General features: G+C 42.7%; 1 long non-coding RNA gene across 2 annotated transcripts in view; it reads right to left on the bottom strand.

Annotated features, from left to right (window-relative positions):
- The window catches only part of LOC309610774, a 217,182-nt gene extending 202,239 nt beyond the window's left edge, over positions 1–14,943 (bottom strand). For both annotated transcript variants that reach the window (XR_014234156.1, XR_014234157.1), the window contains exon 1: positions 1,007–14,943. This is a non-coding gene — a long non-coding RNA (uncharacterized lncRNA). The remainder of the gene's footprint in view (positions 1–1,006) is intronic.
- Positions 14,944–15,154: the final 211 nt, after the last annotated feature.

Here is a 15,154-nt window from a genome sequence, read left to right as displayed (position 1 = left end):
GGGGAAGAAGTAAGGAAGGGACGGAGGAGAGAAGAAAACAAGGGAAGAAGGGAGGGAGGGAAGGAAGGAAGGAAGGAAGGAAGGAAGGAAGGAAGGAAGGAAGGAAGGGAGGGAGGGACGAAATCACCTTCTAAGCTGCTTACAAGGACGGGATTCTGTTGATCTGGAAACATGACACAAGGAACATATAATGTAATAACATGTTCAACCCTTTTAAAAATTACTCTAGACACTTACATTTCCAGAAAGATGGAGTAGACATAATTTTTACTGTTCCTCCTGCTAACGACACCTAAAATCCCTGCACATTATCCCTAGAACAACATAAGAAGACTCTAAAAGTTAGAGAGGAGAAAGCAGACCAGCGGGACCTGGGAACCCAAAGAAACACACAGTGGTATCATTTTTTAATTTTGTGTGTGTGTCTGTCTTGAATATACTAAACTGAGTATTAGACTAGAGAAGCCAGGAACCCGGAAATACCCATAAGCACAGACGAACAAAGGGACCAAAAGAAGCCTGTTCTCACTAGACAAAGGGGCAGTTTAGTAAAAGTGAGCACTTTTAACAAAACTCATTCTACTCCAGCCAAACACCTCAGTAAATAACTGTACTCACCCTCACCACTGCCAGCAAATGGGGAGTGTAGATTCCCACCATCACTAGGCTATCACAAGGCATCCCAGCCTCCCCTGCAGTGTTGTCAAAGGCCCTGTGGTGAGGCCTAGACTTCCAGCTCACCCCAGCCACCCCTCCCCACCAGGGTGTATCAGAGGTGAACAGTATAAACAAGGTCACCATGCCATGACGTCAGTGAAGGCCATGTAGGGAGAGTGACAAGGCACCCTGCCCCTTGGTACCAGCAGAGGCCAAGTGGGGTGTCTGAGCTCCCCACTCCATTCTGCAGTGATGAGGGGCCCCCACCTCCCTGTCTTCCTATATCAACAGAGACTGAGTCGGGGGCAGAGACTTCCACCCAAGCTGGTATAACAAATGGCATCCCTACCTCTGTTACTCTGCCAGAGCAGCATTAGATGAGGCTTGCCAAATAGAAGGCTTGAATATGATCTGGAGACTCATAACATCATACAAAACATGCCCAGGTCTCAATCAATAATCATTCATCATAGAAAGAAACAGAAAAAATCTCAACTTCAATGAGAAAATACAATCAATAGACAGCAACATTGAGATGATAAAGATGCTAGAAGTATCTAGCAAGGATTTTAAAGCAGTCGTCGTAAAAATACTTCAATGAGAAGTTACAAACATGCTTGAAAAAGATAAGAATAGAAAGTCTCAGCAAAGCAATAGAACATATAAAAAAGAACCAAGTGAAAATTTTAGGACTAAAACAAACATAGTAACTGAAATTAAAAACTGAATAGATAGGGTCAACCGAAGAATGGAGGGGACAGAGGAAAGAGTCAGTGCAGTTGAAGATAGAACATTAGAAATTATCCAATCTAAACAACAGAGAGAAGTAGATTGAAAAAAAAAAATCAGCAACAACAAACAGAGCCTTTTGGCTGTGACAAAATATCTGACATTCTTCGCAAAGCCTGAGAAGGAGAGAAGTTAAGATTGAAAAACTATTCAAAGGTTAATGACTGAAAATATCCCAAATTTAGACAAAGGCATAAACCTACAGAATCATGAAGCAGAGAAAACCCCAGACAAGATAAAACCAAAGAAATCCTTGACTAGATACATCATAGTCAAATCCTGAAACTTAAAGAAAAAAAAAATATCTTGAAGCAGCAAGAGTGAAATGACATCTCACCTAAAGGAGAAAAACAATTAGAATGAAAGCAGATTTCTGATAAGAAACCCTGGAGGCCAGAAGAACTGCCGTGATGTTTTTCAAGTTCTGAAAGAACAGAACTGTCAACCCATAATTCTATATCCAGGAATGAAGGAGAAACCAAATATTTTCACATAAAGGAGATCGGCTTGGTGCTTTGTGACCACCTAGAGGGGTGGGGTAGGGAGGGTGGGAGGAAGACGCAAGAGGGAGGAGATATGGGGATATATGTGTGTGTAGAGCTGATTCACTTTGTTATAAAGCAGAAATAACACACACGTAACTGTAAAGCAATTATACTCCAGTAAAGATGTTAAAAAAAAAAAGTAAAGTGATAGACTTGCAACCTAACACACCAAGGATTATATTAGATGCAAATGGTCTAAGTATCCCAACTAAGACTGAGATTTCCAAGATGGATTAAAATACATGACTCAACTACATGATATCAACAACAAATTCACATCAACTCTAAGAATATAGGCAGGTTGAAAGTAAAAGAATGATAAAAGATATGCCCTGCAAAACTTGATCAAAAGAAAGCAGGAGTGTCTATTAACACCACACAAAGTAGCCTTCAGGGACATTATATAATGATAAAGTACTGACCAACCAAAAAAAGATAACAATCCTAAATGTGTATGTACCAAATAACAGAGCTGCAAAATATGTGAAGCAAAAACTAATAAAATTGAAAGCAGGCATAGACAAATTCAAGATTATAATTGGAGACTTCACTAGTCCACTCTCAAAAGTTGATAGAAAAACTAGAGAGAAAATCAGCAAGAATATAGGTGAACTTTGCAACATCATCAACCAATAGGATCTAATTTATATTTCTAGAACACTCCACCCAACAACAACAAAATACACATTCTTACCAAGATGGAGCATATCCTGAGCCATAAAAGAAATCTTGCCGAATTTAAAAGAATTTAAATCTTAAGGCATATGTTTTCCAATCACACTCAAACTAGAAACTAGAATCAAATTAGAAATCAATAACAGAACAATAACAAGAAAGACTCCAAACATTTGGAAACTAATCAAAAAACTTCTAAATAATCTATAGGTCAAAAATAAAGTCTCAAGGGAAAATTTTAAATACATAGAACTAAATGAAGATGGAAATATATCAAAATTGGTGAGATGCAGCTAAAGCAGTACAATACAGTAAATGTATAGCACTAAATGCTTACATTAGAGAAGAGAAAAATTCTAAAACTCATAAACTAAGGGGCCATGTCAAGAATCCAGAAAACCAAAGAGCAAAATAACCCAGATCAAGCAGAAGGAAGGAAATAATAAAGACAAGATCAAAAATTAATGAGATTAAGAAAAACAATAGAGAAACTCAATAAATCAAAGAGGTAGTTCTTTGAAAAGAGCAACAAAAAATGACAAACTATTCCTATTACATTACTAATATTATTAATGGAACAGGGCCTTTCACTGTAGACCCTGCAGATGTAAAAATAATAAGGGAATACCACAAACATCGCTACAACATAAATTTGACAACTCATGAAATGACCAATTCCTTAAAAAGTACAAACATCATATTTAGTGATGAAATATTGAATGCATTCTCCCCTAAGATTGGGAGTAAAGCAAGGACGTCTGCTCTCCCCACTACTGTTCAACCCTGTGCTGGAGTTCTGGCCAGCTCAGGAAGTCAAGAAAAGAAAATAACAGGCATGCAGGCTGAAAAAGAAAAAATAAATTATCCCTATTTACAGATTTTCTATGTAGAAATCCCATGGTATCTACGAAAAGAACTCCTATAACTAGTAAGTCTTGGTTTTCCCCCTAAACTTACCCTGTAGCACCTGAAATCCTCCCGCTCATTAAAAGCCTTCCACCCAATTACTCAAGAAAAACAGGGCTGCGTCCCCCAAATATTTCTCACATGTGCCCTCTTCTCTCCATCTCCATTCCTTCCACCTCAACAAAAACTGCACAAGTCCTTAAACGCTAATAAACCCTGCCACCTACCTCAATCCATTCTCTACCCAGCTGTGAAAGTTACCTCTTTTAAAACACAAACTCGTCAATGGGATCGAATCACTTCTTGTTCAAAGTCCTTCGATGATTCTTCTTTGTGCTTCCTTCCTCAAGTTCCCCAGCCTTCCTCTCACCCACTGTGTTCTTTTCCTGTGGCTGCCATGACAAAAAAAAATGACAAACAAGGTGGCCTGAAACAGCAGAAACGTATTCTCTCACGGTCCTGGTTGTTAGAAGTTCAAAGTAAAAGGGCGGGCAGAGCCATGCTCCCTCCGAAGGCTCTAGGGGAGAATCCTCTGGCCTCTTCCAGCTTCTGGGGGTTCCCAGCAGCCTTGGCTTTCCTCGGCTTGCAGCTGCGTCACTCCAGTCTCTGCCTCTGCCATCACACGGCCTTTTCCCTGTGTCTCCTGTCTGTGTTCAGGTTTCCTTCTTTTAGGGACACCAGTCACTGGATTAGAGCCCCCCGACTCCAGTGGGACCTCATCTTAGTTTGACGACATGTGCAAAGATCCTACTTCTAGATAAAGGCCACATTCATAGGTACCAGGGGTTGACTTGAGCATATCTTTTAGAGGGGGCACAATTCTACCCACTGCATGTGTCTCCCCAACTTCTCCATACAGGCATCTCCTCCTCACCCACTGGCTTTCCCTAAAAGCGTCCAGCTCTGTCCTACTGATGGCCCTTTGGGCATCTTCCCTCCTTGCCCTGGAATGTTTTCCCCACCTCCCAGTCTCCATGTGGCTAGCTCCAACTCCTCTTTTGGGTCTCAGCTCACACACCCTGAGTAAGTAAGCCCGCTCTGATATGTTCTGTCTCAGCCTCCTGTTAGTTTTTGTTATGGAACTTATTACATCTTGAATTAACATTTCACTTGGGGATTGATTGGTTTGCTATGTAATGAGAAAGGGAAATGCCTTTTAAGAAACCCCATACCCCAGTACAGGTGCTCAGAGCTGTGGCCCAAAGTAGGTGCTGATGGACAGATGTTCACACTGGAACCCTCACCTCAGTGACAGCCTGAAACAGTGCATTTCAGAGTTGAAATAAAAGCCAACCATCGAGCCTGCCTTGCTGGCCAAGTGAGTCACTCGATCCTATGTTCCAGTTTCTTTCTTCCTGCCAAGGAGATTCTCACACAGTGGCCCATAACCACATGGTCCTAAAGCCCAGGAGGAAACCCCAAATTAAGCAGCGGGTGCGGGAGGATAAATCATACCTTGTGGACCAACACCGAGGTCCCTGCGCCCGGACCCCCAGGGCACTCCAACACAAGGGGCAGAGCTCTAGGCTGGAGGGCGGACTTCTCACCGCACGCCTGATGCCTTTCCCACCCTACCCACTGAACTCCAAATTATTGTATTTTTCACTGGAGTTTAATAAGGTTTCCTACTGTTGTGACACCTGACAGGCACTGCCTATGTTGGTGGGGGATCCAGATGTGAGCAATTCATTGTTGATGGTAACAAATCCCTGTCAATTTCAGACTGACAATTTCTACTTATGTTAAGTGGCAGGAAAAAAAGATATAACACCCTCCCCTATGATGTTATGAAAAGAAATAAGGAAATATTTGATATGTGCTTTTACAGTTTTGAACAAAACCTCAAACTTTAGCTTTCATACATTCTGAAAACAAAAAAAGAAGAAAAATGACTACAACAGAACTGACATTATATCAGACTGACGGTTGCCTCACAAGGTTTTCTCTTCACACAGATACACAGAGGTCCACATGTTACATATGAATTGAGATTCCATCACATCGAAATGAAAAAAAACTAGACCTCTTTACCAATAAAGTGAATTAGGAAAATGTTTCTGGCTCCAAAAGTCTCTGCTTCTTAAAATGAACGTAATTATAAGGGCTATAAACTTCTAAATCATTTCCTTGAACGTGTACAAGTGCATACCTGGTGAATCTCTTCCACAGGAAACACTAGCCCTCTTCCTAATGGTACATTTTCTTAATGGCTTTGCTGTTCCTGAGTTCATTTCATTGCACTGCTACTTGTTATATCTGACATGAGTTAATATTGCACTTAAAAATATGGAAATGCATTTCTCCACCACATCAGCTCTCTCCACCTGCAGGGGAAGAAGGAGAGGATAAGACCAATAGGAAGGAGACCCATTGGATCCAAATTTCCTGGGAGGACATTTAAAAACTTGAATTGGAAGAAAGGGATGAGATACAGCAGGCTGCTAGAATAAATATCTCTCAACACATGAATGAGAAATATCTCTCCCCCGCAAAAAATATGCTGTAAATGTAAATAGGGAAATAAGATACCCACAGTGCTGGACGGAAAGATTAATGCTAGGGGGCCCTACATGTGCAGCCCCCTGAAGCCCCTCCAATAGTGCCTGAAAAGCGGAAGCCTGGGAGTCACTTTGTAACCATCTCTCCCAAGACAGAAGCCCAATACTGAGAGGTGCGTTTTGCAACTATCCTGACGACCACAAGCCAACTCCACAAATTCCTTTTTTTGCATTAATGACCTTTTTTGCATTAATAATCTGGCTCTGTTGCCTATGACAGATTCACTAATTACATACCCATTCACTTAAATGTTACCAAGTGGATGCCTGACCTTATAAAAGGTGCCAGAAAACGGAGAAATACTATGGGATGCATCCCTGGGGGTCGTCTAGACCTACACCCTAGTCTACCCCAGATCTAGAGATGAAAAAGCCAAGGTCAGAGCTGTGCCTTCTTAAGGTCACACCATCAGTCCCTGTGAAACCCTAAACCAGTTCCTAAAGCCAACGCCTCCTAACCCAATCGGATCATTGTCCCATGACAGTGTATGGTAACTCTCATCTGATGGAAAACAGAAATATTTAGAAGGTCCTTGGAGGGTCTTATTTCTTGAATGGAAAGTGAAGACTTGACATTCTTTAAGACTGCCGGCCCACTCCAGACAAGCCGTATTAAATCATGAAGTGGGAACAGGGCCTGTGAAAAAAAATCTACTGGTAGGAAAAAAAAAACAAAAACTTTTTTTCAAACAAATTGTGTAGATTTCAAAGCACTTAGAATTACTATTTTCCTTTGATATCCTTGGCTCCTTCTTGGATTCTGGGTCCTGTTCAAATGTTAGTTTTACTGGAGTGTTTTACTGAGGCCAAACTAACATCCAAACTGGAATTAATGCTCACCTTGGTTCTGCCGACTCAAGACTCCCAGAAGTCATTCAGGTGTGAACACATTTTAACATTCAAGAATATTTCACACCAGAAAAACGCATCGATTTACCAAGAGGCAGGAGCCTCAAACTTTTAAACCCTAACCCATCTTGGCTGCTAGACAGGGCTTCCCCCCACCCGCCCTGCTTTCTCCCTGCTTGGGTGTTTCTTGTGTTTTGTGTTATCCTGAGCACGAGGGACAGGAGGACCAGGGTCTTTCCTACAACACTGTAATCCCTCAAACACTGCTACCTTCTTTATGTTCAGCTGCCTGGCAGAAAGAGGGAGATAAATCTTGTTCCCTGCGGGTTGTCACGTCGACGGGCGAGCTGGGGCTTCCACTGGCGGCCTCTGGGCATCTGAGTGCCAAGGCTCGCCAGGGCTGAGTCCAGGGATCCCTTCCATCCTGGCAGAGACAGGGACTTCCCTCTGATAAATCAACATCGTTTCATCTCATTTTGACACCTTAATGTCTTTTCCATACACCTGCTCTGACATTCTCAGGAAATCACTGCATCCCAATCAGCTGAGTAGGGAATTAGCTTTGTGACACCACCAAGCATTCTGAAAAAAGTGGGTTATTTTTTGTATCTAAATATCTAGCCCTCATTTGCCTCTTTGGAGAGATAAATTCAAGATGGAACACCCTGCAAATTTAAAAGCTTGAAATACACCTATTTGATTTTACAATCTATGTACAACGTGTACCATGCATAGCTGGATTCACACCTGGGCAAATGGCTAAATGTATAAAATAAATCAAATCGAGGACTTTCATAGAAAAGAAATGTTCCCATGTTTCAGCATTTTAAAAGTAAGAAATACTTCTCAATTGCCGTTCCTGAAATTTCATATTAGAATAATTATTGTTGTTGTCATTAATCTAATGATAATATTCCTTGTTTTTGAAATGCTTTCACACACCTCCTACCGTGCATAGCACAAAAACTCCAGCATGATTTGTTTATTACTGGCTTAAATTTACAGGCAGAAAACTGACGCGAAGAGATGGTGTATGTAGCGTTGAAGACCCCAAATCTAATTAATGGTGGCGGGTGAGGAAGGATAAAATTTCAGTCTTTTGACTTCCAAACCATCATCCCACAAAGAACATTGTGGAAACACCGTTTTTAGTGCATGCAGCACTCGGCATGCTGCTATTTCTAATCGTTTCTAAAATGAATTTCTAAATCCTTGAGTTTTTGCTTTATTTTTTTAATCAGTGTCATTTTGTGATCCAAGAAATAGCTAACCTAAATCATCCACGTGTGGGCTATGTGTAGTTAACTGAATGTTTAGAAAGGCCCACGCTGGATAATTTTTTTGTGTGTCAAATAATGTTGCTACAGAATTGGATGGTGTGGAAAGACTTTTTAAGTGAAGTCTCAAACTGTAGTACCCCCTGTGTGTATCGGCCAGGAAACGTCTACAGTTTACCGATAAAGAAAAATGTAAAGCAAACATAATGGAAATTGTTTTCCTCAGTGTAATATGGCAGAGGTAGTTCCTTAGTTTGCCAGCGCAAAAACGCAATTTTAACGTAGTTGAAAGTAGCGTTTCTCTGCCTAAAATGCCTCATTACTTTCCACTGTCTCCTCATCCACCTCGAATACTTCTACTCATCCTACAAGAACTTAGCCAAACCCCTTTTTTTCTACTGAGTCTTCCAAGTGAAACTAATAATTATTAACCTTTCATGCATCCATTTTCACCAAACACATTAACTATTACACTTAATTCAGTTTATTGATTTCTGTATTCATGTCAATTTCCCATCCTCTTCACTCCCAAAATTTTGCCTGTAAAATCCTCCACGGCAGGGATCATAAGTTATGATTTTCAAATCTCCAGTGGTCAGCACGTGGAAAACCTTGTTAAATTTTACAGCAGCCTTCCAAAACTAAACATCACCTTCCCCGCTTCTGAATGATCTCCCAAGCTATATATTATGCAGGCAAAAAAAAAGTAAGAAATCAGTATGCATCTAAATAAATTCAACAAATATTGATTTCTGCATCTTGTTTAGTGATGCAATGTGACGCACAGAGCTCCATTTACCACCACCCTTTGCTAGTGGTGTGATCGTGTTTAAGCAATTAAAATATTTTAAGATATTTACCTATTTTGGAAACAAGTTCCTATGGGTGCATCTGCAGTTTAAATATAAGAAATTCCACATAGAATCCAGGAGCAGGAGGTGAATTCATTCTCCAAAGATCATTCCAACCTTAGTTTCTTCTCCAAGCCCAATTAGTGGCATTTTCTGGAGTTTAAGGAGAACTCACAAGGAGAATACACACAGGGAATTTTACTTCATTTTGCTTCTAACCCCTTTCAGGGCTATTTGCTCTACTGAGCTGTTAATTCGTCATACCTCTGGTAGTTCTAATGGGTGTAAACTTGATAGAATAAGTGATATTTCTGTGGTGATTGTACATGGTTTAGCCTTCTCAAAGTTTGCCATAAATAGTAAAGGGCTGAAGGAAGGATGATTTTTTTTTTCTTTAGGTGCTACACTTTTTTAACTGTGGACATTGAAAACAAAGTGTTTAAGCCACAGAGATCATGGACCATTCTACCTAATTCCAGGGAGGTTATTTGTGTGGGCAACGGGTTGGGGGTGTCAGGAAGCACCCACAGACCCGTATAACCTGCATTTTCCTGGACGAGTGATGAGAAGGTTGATGCGTAGCTGATTTCCCAGGTGACGTCAGGTGTCACCTTGTCCATAAACATCCCAGTCTGGCCCAATCCACCCAGGCCCCGGTGTGGGTGGGACTCCGCCAGTCTCAGGCTCCACCTGCTCTAGGTTCTGATGCCACAGGAGGGAAAATGGGGTCCCTGACAAGCACCCAACAAAGCGAAATGCCCTACACGGCAAGCTCCTCTCAGCTGCAACCATCAGCCAGGCCTCTTTTCAGGCTTGATCCCCTTTTGTTAAAAGCCAGAGGGTCAGTTTCCCCAGAAGTCAGCCCACCAGAGAGTCAAAGCTCCAGCCTCATCTCCACCCACCCCACCACGTGCTTCGAGTGGGCCGTGACATCTAGGCAGGATCCCAACCCCAGTAGAAGTAACGGAGCCAGTTTCCGAGGCATTAGAGCAGCAGTAGATGAACAACAGGCCACAGACAACAGATGAAACCTCACCGGAGTTCCAATTCCCCTGCAGAGCAATGGCCGTTAGGCTTCTCGCCTCAACTGGGGTTTCCATTTTCATGTGTCTGAGCGATAATCTAGGCTTTTAAATTCCAAAGAGTTGGCAGGGGATGACGTTTGGCTTTTCAGCGACGTGAGCTTCTCCGCATGCGTGCTCGTAAAACATCAAATGAGAAACACACGTGTAGAGAATGACGAAGTGAGAAAACTGAAAACAGAACAACTTCAAACGCGAATGCTCCCAGAGCGTTTCTAAGTGGCTTCATTCGGGAGCCTCAGGTCTTCCTCCCTCACGAGGTGCCCCCCACCCCGGGCCATGTGCAAACCCAGCACTCCATCCAGGGCAAGGGCTGGGTTTCATCGTCAGTATCTAATGAACAAAACAATAAAAGTGAGATGAATTGTGGCCGGTCCTCACCCTGTTATCCCCCCTGGATATAGCAGGACGCGTGTCTCGGGGGTTCCCATCTGGCTCAGCTGGGGACCACTTCCTTCCTGGCGTTCCGGAGAGAATACACGTTCCTCTTCTGAGGCTGCTGTTTATCCCAAATCTCATCAGTCTATTCATTGGAAATTCCAAGCATCAAATCGGTCCAATGACAGATAAATATCGGCTTGGTGTCAGTTTGTTTGAGCCGAGTTATTTATAAGTGGAGGTGTCGTTGGTTTCTTTGGCGCCCTCCCAGCCACAGCTTCCTCACAGGTATCTGACGGTGAGACCAGAAAGGGGCACAGCTGCCATCCCCCTCTGTTCTGGCTGCTTCGTGAGCCCAAAGCCGGGGGGAGATCAGGGCCTCCTGAAGACCATGAATGAGGAGCTGCGTAGAACAATTCTGTCCACAGTTTCGGCTCTTTCATCTTGAAGGCTGACAATGCAAGGTCGCTGCCCCGGGATAAGTCCTCTGATAACTGGCATTTGTTCATTATTCAGACCCTTTGCTGGCTGGTCATTGTTCAGCCAAGAGGCTAGCTGTGTAAGGAACGTGAGAGAGAGAGAGAGGGACAGAGAGAGGCCAGATTTGGAAACCATTTCACACCCTAAACGTGAACAGATTTGCAGGGGGATATCTTGGAACCATATGAGGTAAACAAGCTCTAAATTCCCTGCTTTGGGAAGATAAGTGCTCGGGGTTCTGTAAGCTAAATGCACACTGCTGAAATTTGATTGAAAACTTTGTGATGTGAAGACTGAAAAAATCCCAAGAAGGAGGCTGGCAGCATTTAATCTTGTGTTGGATGACAATTCAAGATAGACTGATGGAGATCCTTCCCTCCTGATACCCTAGTCAATACTGTAGATTGTAGATATTCCAGGAAACAGACAGCTCGGAAAGGGCCGGGGGCGGGGTGGGGACCAGGGCATTCCTAGGTCGTCATCCAGCTCTCAGCTCCTTGCTAAGAAAGGTGAGACCTGTAACTTACTGTATTATGCTATCATACACCAGACCCCAAAACATCTAAATCCTTCCAGATAGAACATTCTTTTTTTTTAATTTAATTTTCATTTTATATTGGAGAGTAGTTGATTTACAATGTTGTGTTAATTTCTGCTGTACAGCGAAGTGGTTCAGTTATACATATACATGTATCCACTGTAGAACATTCTAACCTTGTACGTATATACTCTTCAGCCATGATGTTTGTCCATTATGGACGACACATGTTAATCTATCCTAAATGGAGCAGAGAGTGGTCTTTGAAAGAAATCTCCCTACCTCAAGGAAAGCCAAATTTTCAGGCAGGAAATTTTCTAGTTAGTCTGTGCTTAAAATTCTTATTTTTTTTTAATGCTCAGGCAGGAACATACACACAAACACTCACAAAAGAATCAGAGAAATGGCTGTTTTAGCCAAAGGACTAGAATATACACACCTGCAGTGAATAAAACAAGATAAGGGTGCGTCTAGAGTTTTCTACTGTGTGTCAGGTGTGGGCAAGCGTGCTCCTGCACGCTTACATATATGTGCCAGCTGCTGGTGGTACATTTATTGCTGCACTTATCTGAAGGAAATTTGAGAAGATATCTTTCAACATGGTTTTCTTAATGGATTTTATTTATTAAATAATTCACCAGGCTCCTCTTCCAGAAAAAAATTTCCAACTGAAACAGAAAGACAGCCAAGAGAGAAGAAGGTTTCTAGCAAGGAAGGTCTCTGCAATATATTTGCTCTGGATTCTTTATTAGGTAAAACTATGTCACACCGCCATTCCTGTTGGAAACTATTCATTTAATTTCCCTCTTTTGTAGCTATTTTGTTTTCCCTGAAATGTCAGGGCTTGCTGGGAGAAAAAATATATTTTACGTTGTTTCTTTTTGAGCTTCTTGCTGTCTGCTCCCATCTGCTGGAAAGAAGCAGGCATTTTTGTTAAGTGCAGCTAAAGAGGTGGATATTCAGGAATGTCTATTTTCATATAGACATTATAAACACAGACAACAGATGTTTACCTGTAAACATCCCATGTAAATTAAATATTATGCATCAACCTACCACAAAATTGCACAATCGAGGTATTTTACTAAATGTAGTTTGGATTGAAAATATCTTCATTTTAGGGAAAAGAGACTTTATGTTGATGCAAGTAATCCAGAGTAGTTATTGAAATGTAGTCAAAGGTGAAACATACATCGTGGCATCAAACTTCTGAATGTTAACAAATTCTCTCCATTTCCCAAGTGGCAGTGTATCATTTTTATCAGCAATTAAAAAAGAAGCTGGGGACTTCCCTGGTGGTGCAGTGGTTAAGAATCTGCCTGCCAATGCGGGGGACACGGGTTCGAGCCCTGGTCCGGGAAGATCCCACATGCCGCGGAGAAACTAAGCCCATGCGCCACAACTACTGAGCCTGTGCTCTAGAGCCTGCAAGCCACAACTACTGAGGCCCGCATACCTAGAGCCCGTGCTCCGCAACAAGAGAAGCCACCGCAGTGAGAAGCCCGCGCACCGCAACAGAGAGTAGCCCCTGCTCGCCGCAACTAGAGAAAGCCCACACGCAGCAACGAAGACCCAACACAGCCAAAAAAATAAATATATAAATAAATTTATTTTTTAAAAAACACGCTGCACAGGGGTCTACACGGAATGTCTGTTTTACACAATAGTACACTCTGATAGGTACCCATGCTCTGTGGCGTGTGTATAAATTCAAAGAATTCATATAATTTACCTGATAGATCAGGAGCCATTACAGTCGGCTGTGTAAATTCATATTTTGGCACTCTTTAAAAAGTGGATTATTATTGACCCAATAGACCATAGCAGTTCCAAAGAAGCCATTACTGTCTGTTGTGTAAATCCTTCAGGGCGTGTGTTTTATTGACCCTTTGGAGCCGTCAGGGCCTGGTCTGTCAGTCCAGCTGCCAAGTACGTGTACCAAACGCATGTGCTAAAGACGCCTCGGAAATTGAAGCCGTAGGTAAATTACCCTTGCTCGTATCCAACAAGCCACAGTGTAAAACTGGGTATTTCTACTGCATCTTTCTCTGCCTCCAGAATTTTATTTCCCTGCATTTATAAAGAGGTTGGAAATTCGAAATGTGGATAAGTGGTCATTTGATTTCAAAATTTAAAAAAGAAAAGGAAAGAAGGCAAGGAAAACACGGAAGACAATGTTTGCTTTGCGTGAACAAACACCTCAAAGGCTGCACGCATTTGCCAGCTGCATTGGGAGCTTGGCAAAGACAGTGAGATTTCTCTACTTGGAGCTTTTTGGAACCCAGATGAGATCTTCATTTTATTGTCTCCACGCTTATTTTGTGTTTCTCCACCTGCCTGTCCTCCTCTTACATTAAAGAAAAATGCACACAGGAATATTTTGCCAGGAAAAGCTCTTAGCTATTTGTACCTTCAGGAAAAATAAAATGAGCTACTGCAGGGTAGGGCCTTGCTGCGCTCCTGGGCCGCTGACAGGCCTGAACTAAGCTATCCTTATGCCCTCAGAGTGCAGACCAGCGCCTTTGAGGTGAGGATTAAGCTGTGTGTTATTCCTCTTCACCGAAATTGCCAGAAATATGCAAATCAGCATGGATTCCCCATCTTCAGAGATAGGAAATATTCTAGAAATCAAGCTATGAACAACTGTACCGGCTGATACTACCCCCAGGAGATTGAGGCTTGACGTCTTTAGATATACATCCTTCCCTTCTGGCCTGAAGCAAACGGGTTGGGACGTTTTTGAAGGTAGACAATGTTTATGGAATGACGGTTTCAAAACATATGATCAGCAAACAGATTTGCTAAAGAGACCAATATTCCTTCTCATTATAGAAGAGAAAAAAGAATACAAAGGTGAAATTAAGTGCTGGGAAACTTTATTCTTTGCCCTAAGAAAGAGTGAACACGCACGTTTTTACACTGTGTTGTTTCCACCTGTCATTGTTATCACTGATAGCTTAAAATCCTGAAGTTCAACGGTAAGGTGACAAAAGGAGGACAGAGAGAGTGACCTGGGTGGGCTGGATCTTGAGTCAGAGGAACGGGCAGAGCGTCAAGACCCGCAGATTCATGAGGCATCTCTGGTGGGATCCTCTTGGGAACATCCCATTTACTTTCATGTTGCAAATATGTGCTAAGCACTGCGTTGCATCGCGTACGTGCCCAAGAAGAAAGCGCAAAGCCCCTGTCCCTGCGACTGTGGAGAAAGCATGAGAAGCTCTTCCCGGAGCCCAGGCACAGCCACGGTGAGTCCCCGACAGCCACCCAGCTTCCTCTGGGAGGATATCCATTTGGACTCGTCCTGGGAGCTGGCTCTACCCCTGGAGGTCCCCAAGGGCTAAGATGGGGAGGCAGCCCCATCACACGAGCAGCGACACAGGGCGGCAACCACCACAGAGAAGCTGGAGCTGTACCACTGTGGCCCTCGTGAGGGAATCCCAGCGCTTCCTGGAGTCCACTGGGGCCTGTCCAGCCGGCAGCTTGGGCAGGAGAGGGTTAACGCGGGGCTGCGGCCTGGCAGGGACCAGCTGAGACAGATCAGCTTCTGCGTGAATGCATTAACCCTCCAA

The sequence above is a fragment of the Balaenoptera borealis genome (assembly GCF_965194805.1).
Source record: "Balaenoptera borealis genome assembly, chromosome: 14".
NCBI lineage: Eukaryota > Metazoa > Chordata > Mammalia > Artiodactyla > Balaenopteridae > Balaenoptera > Balaenoptera borealis.
The sequence above is the reverse complement of the archived record's forward strand: the minus strand, read 5'-3'. Positions and strand labels throughout refer to the sequence as shown.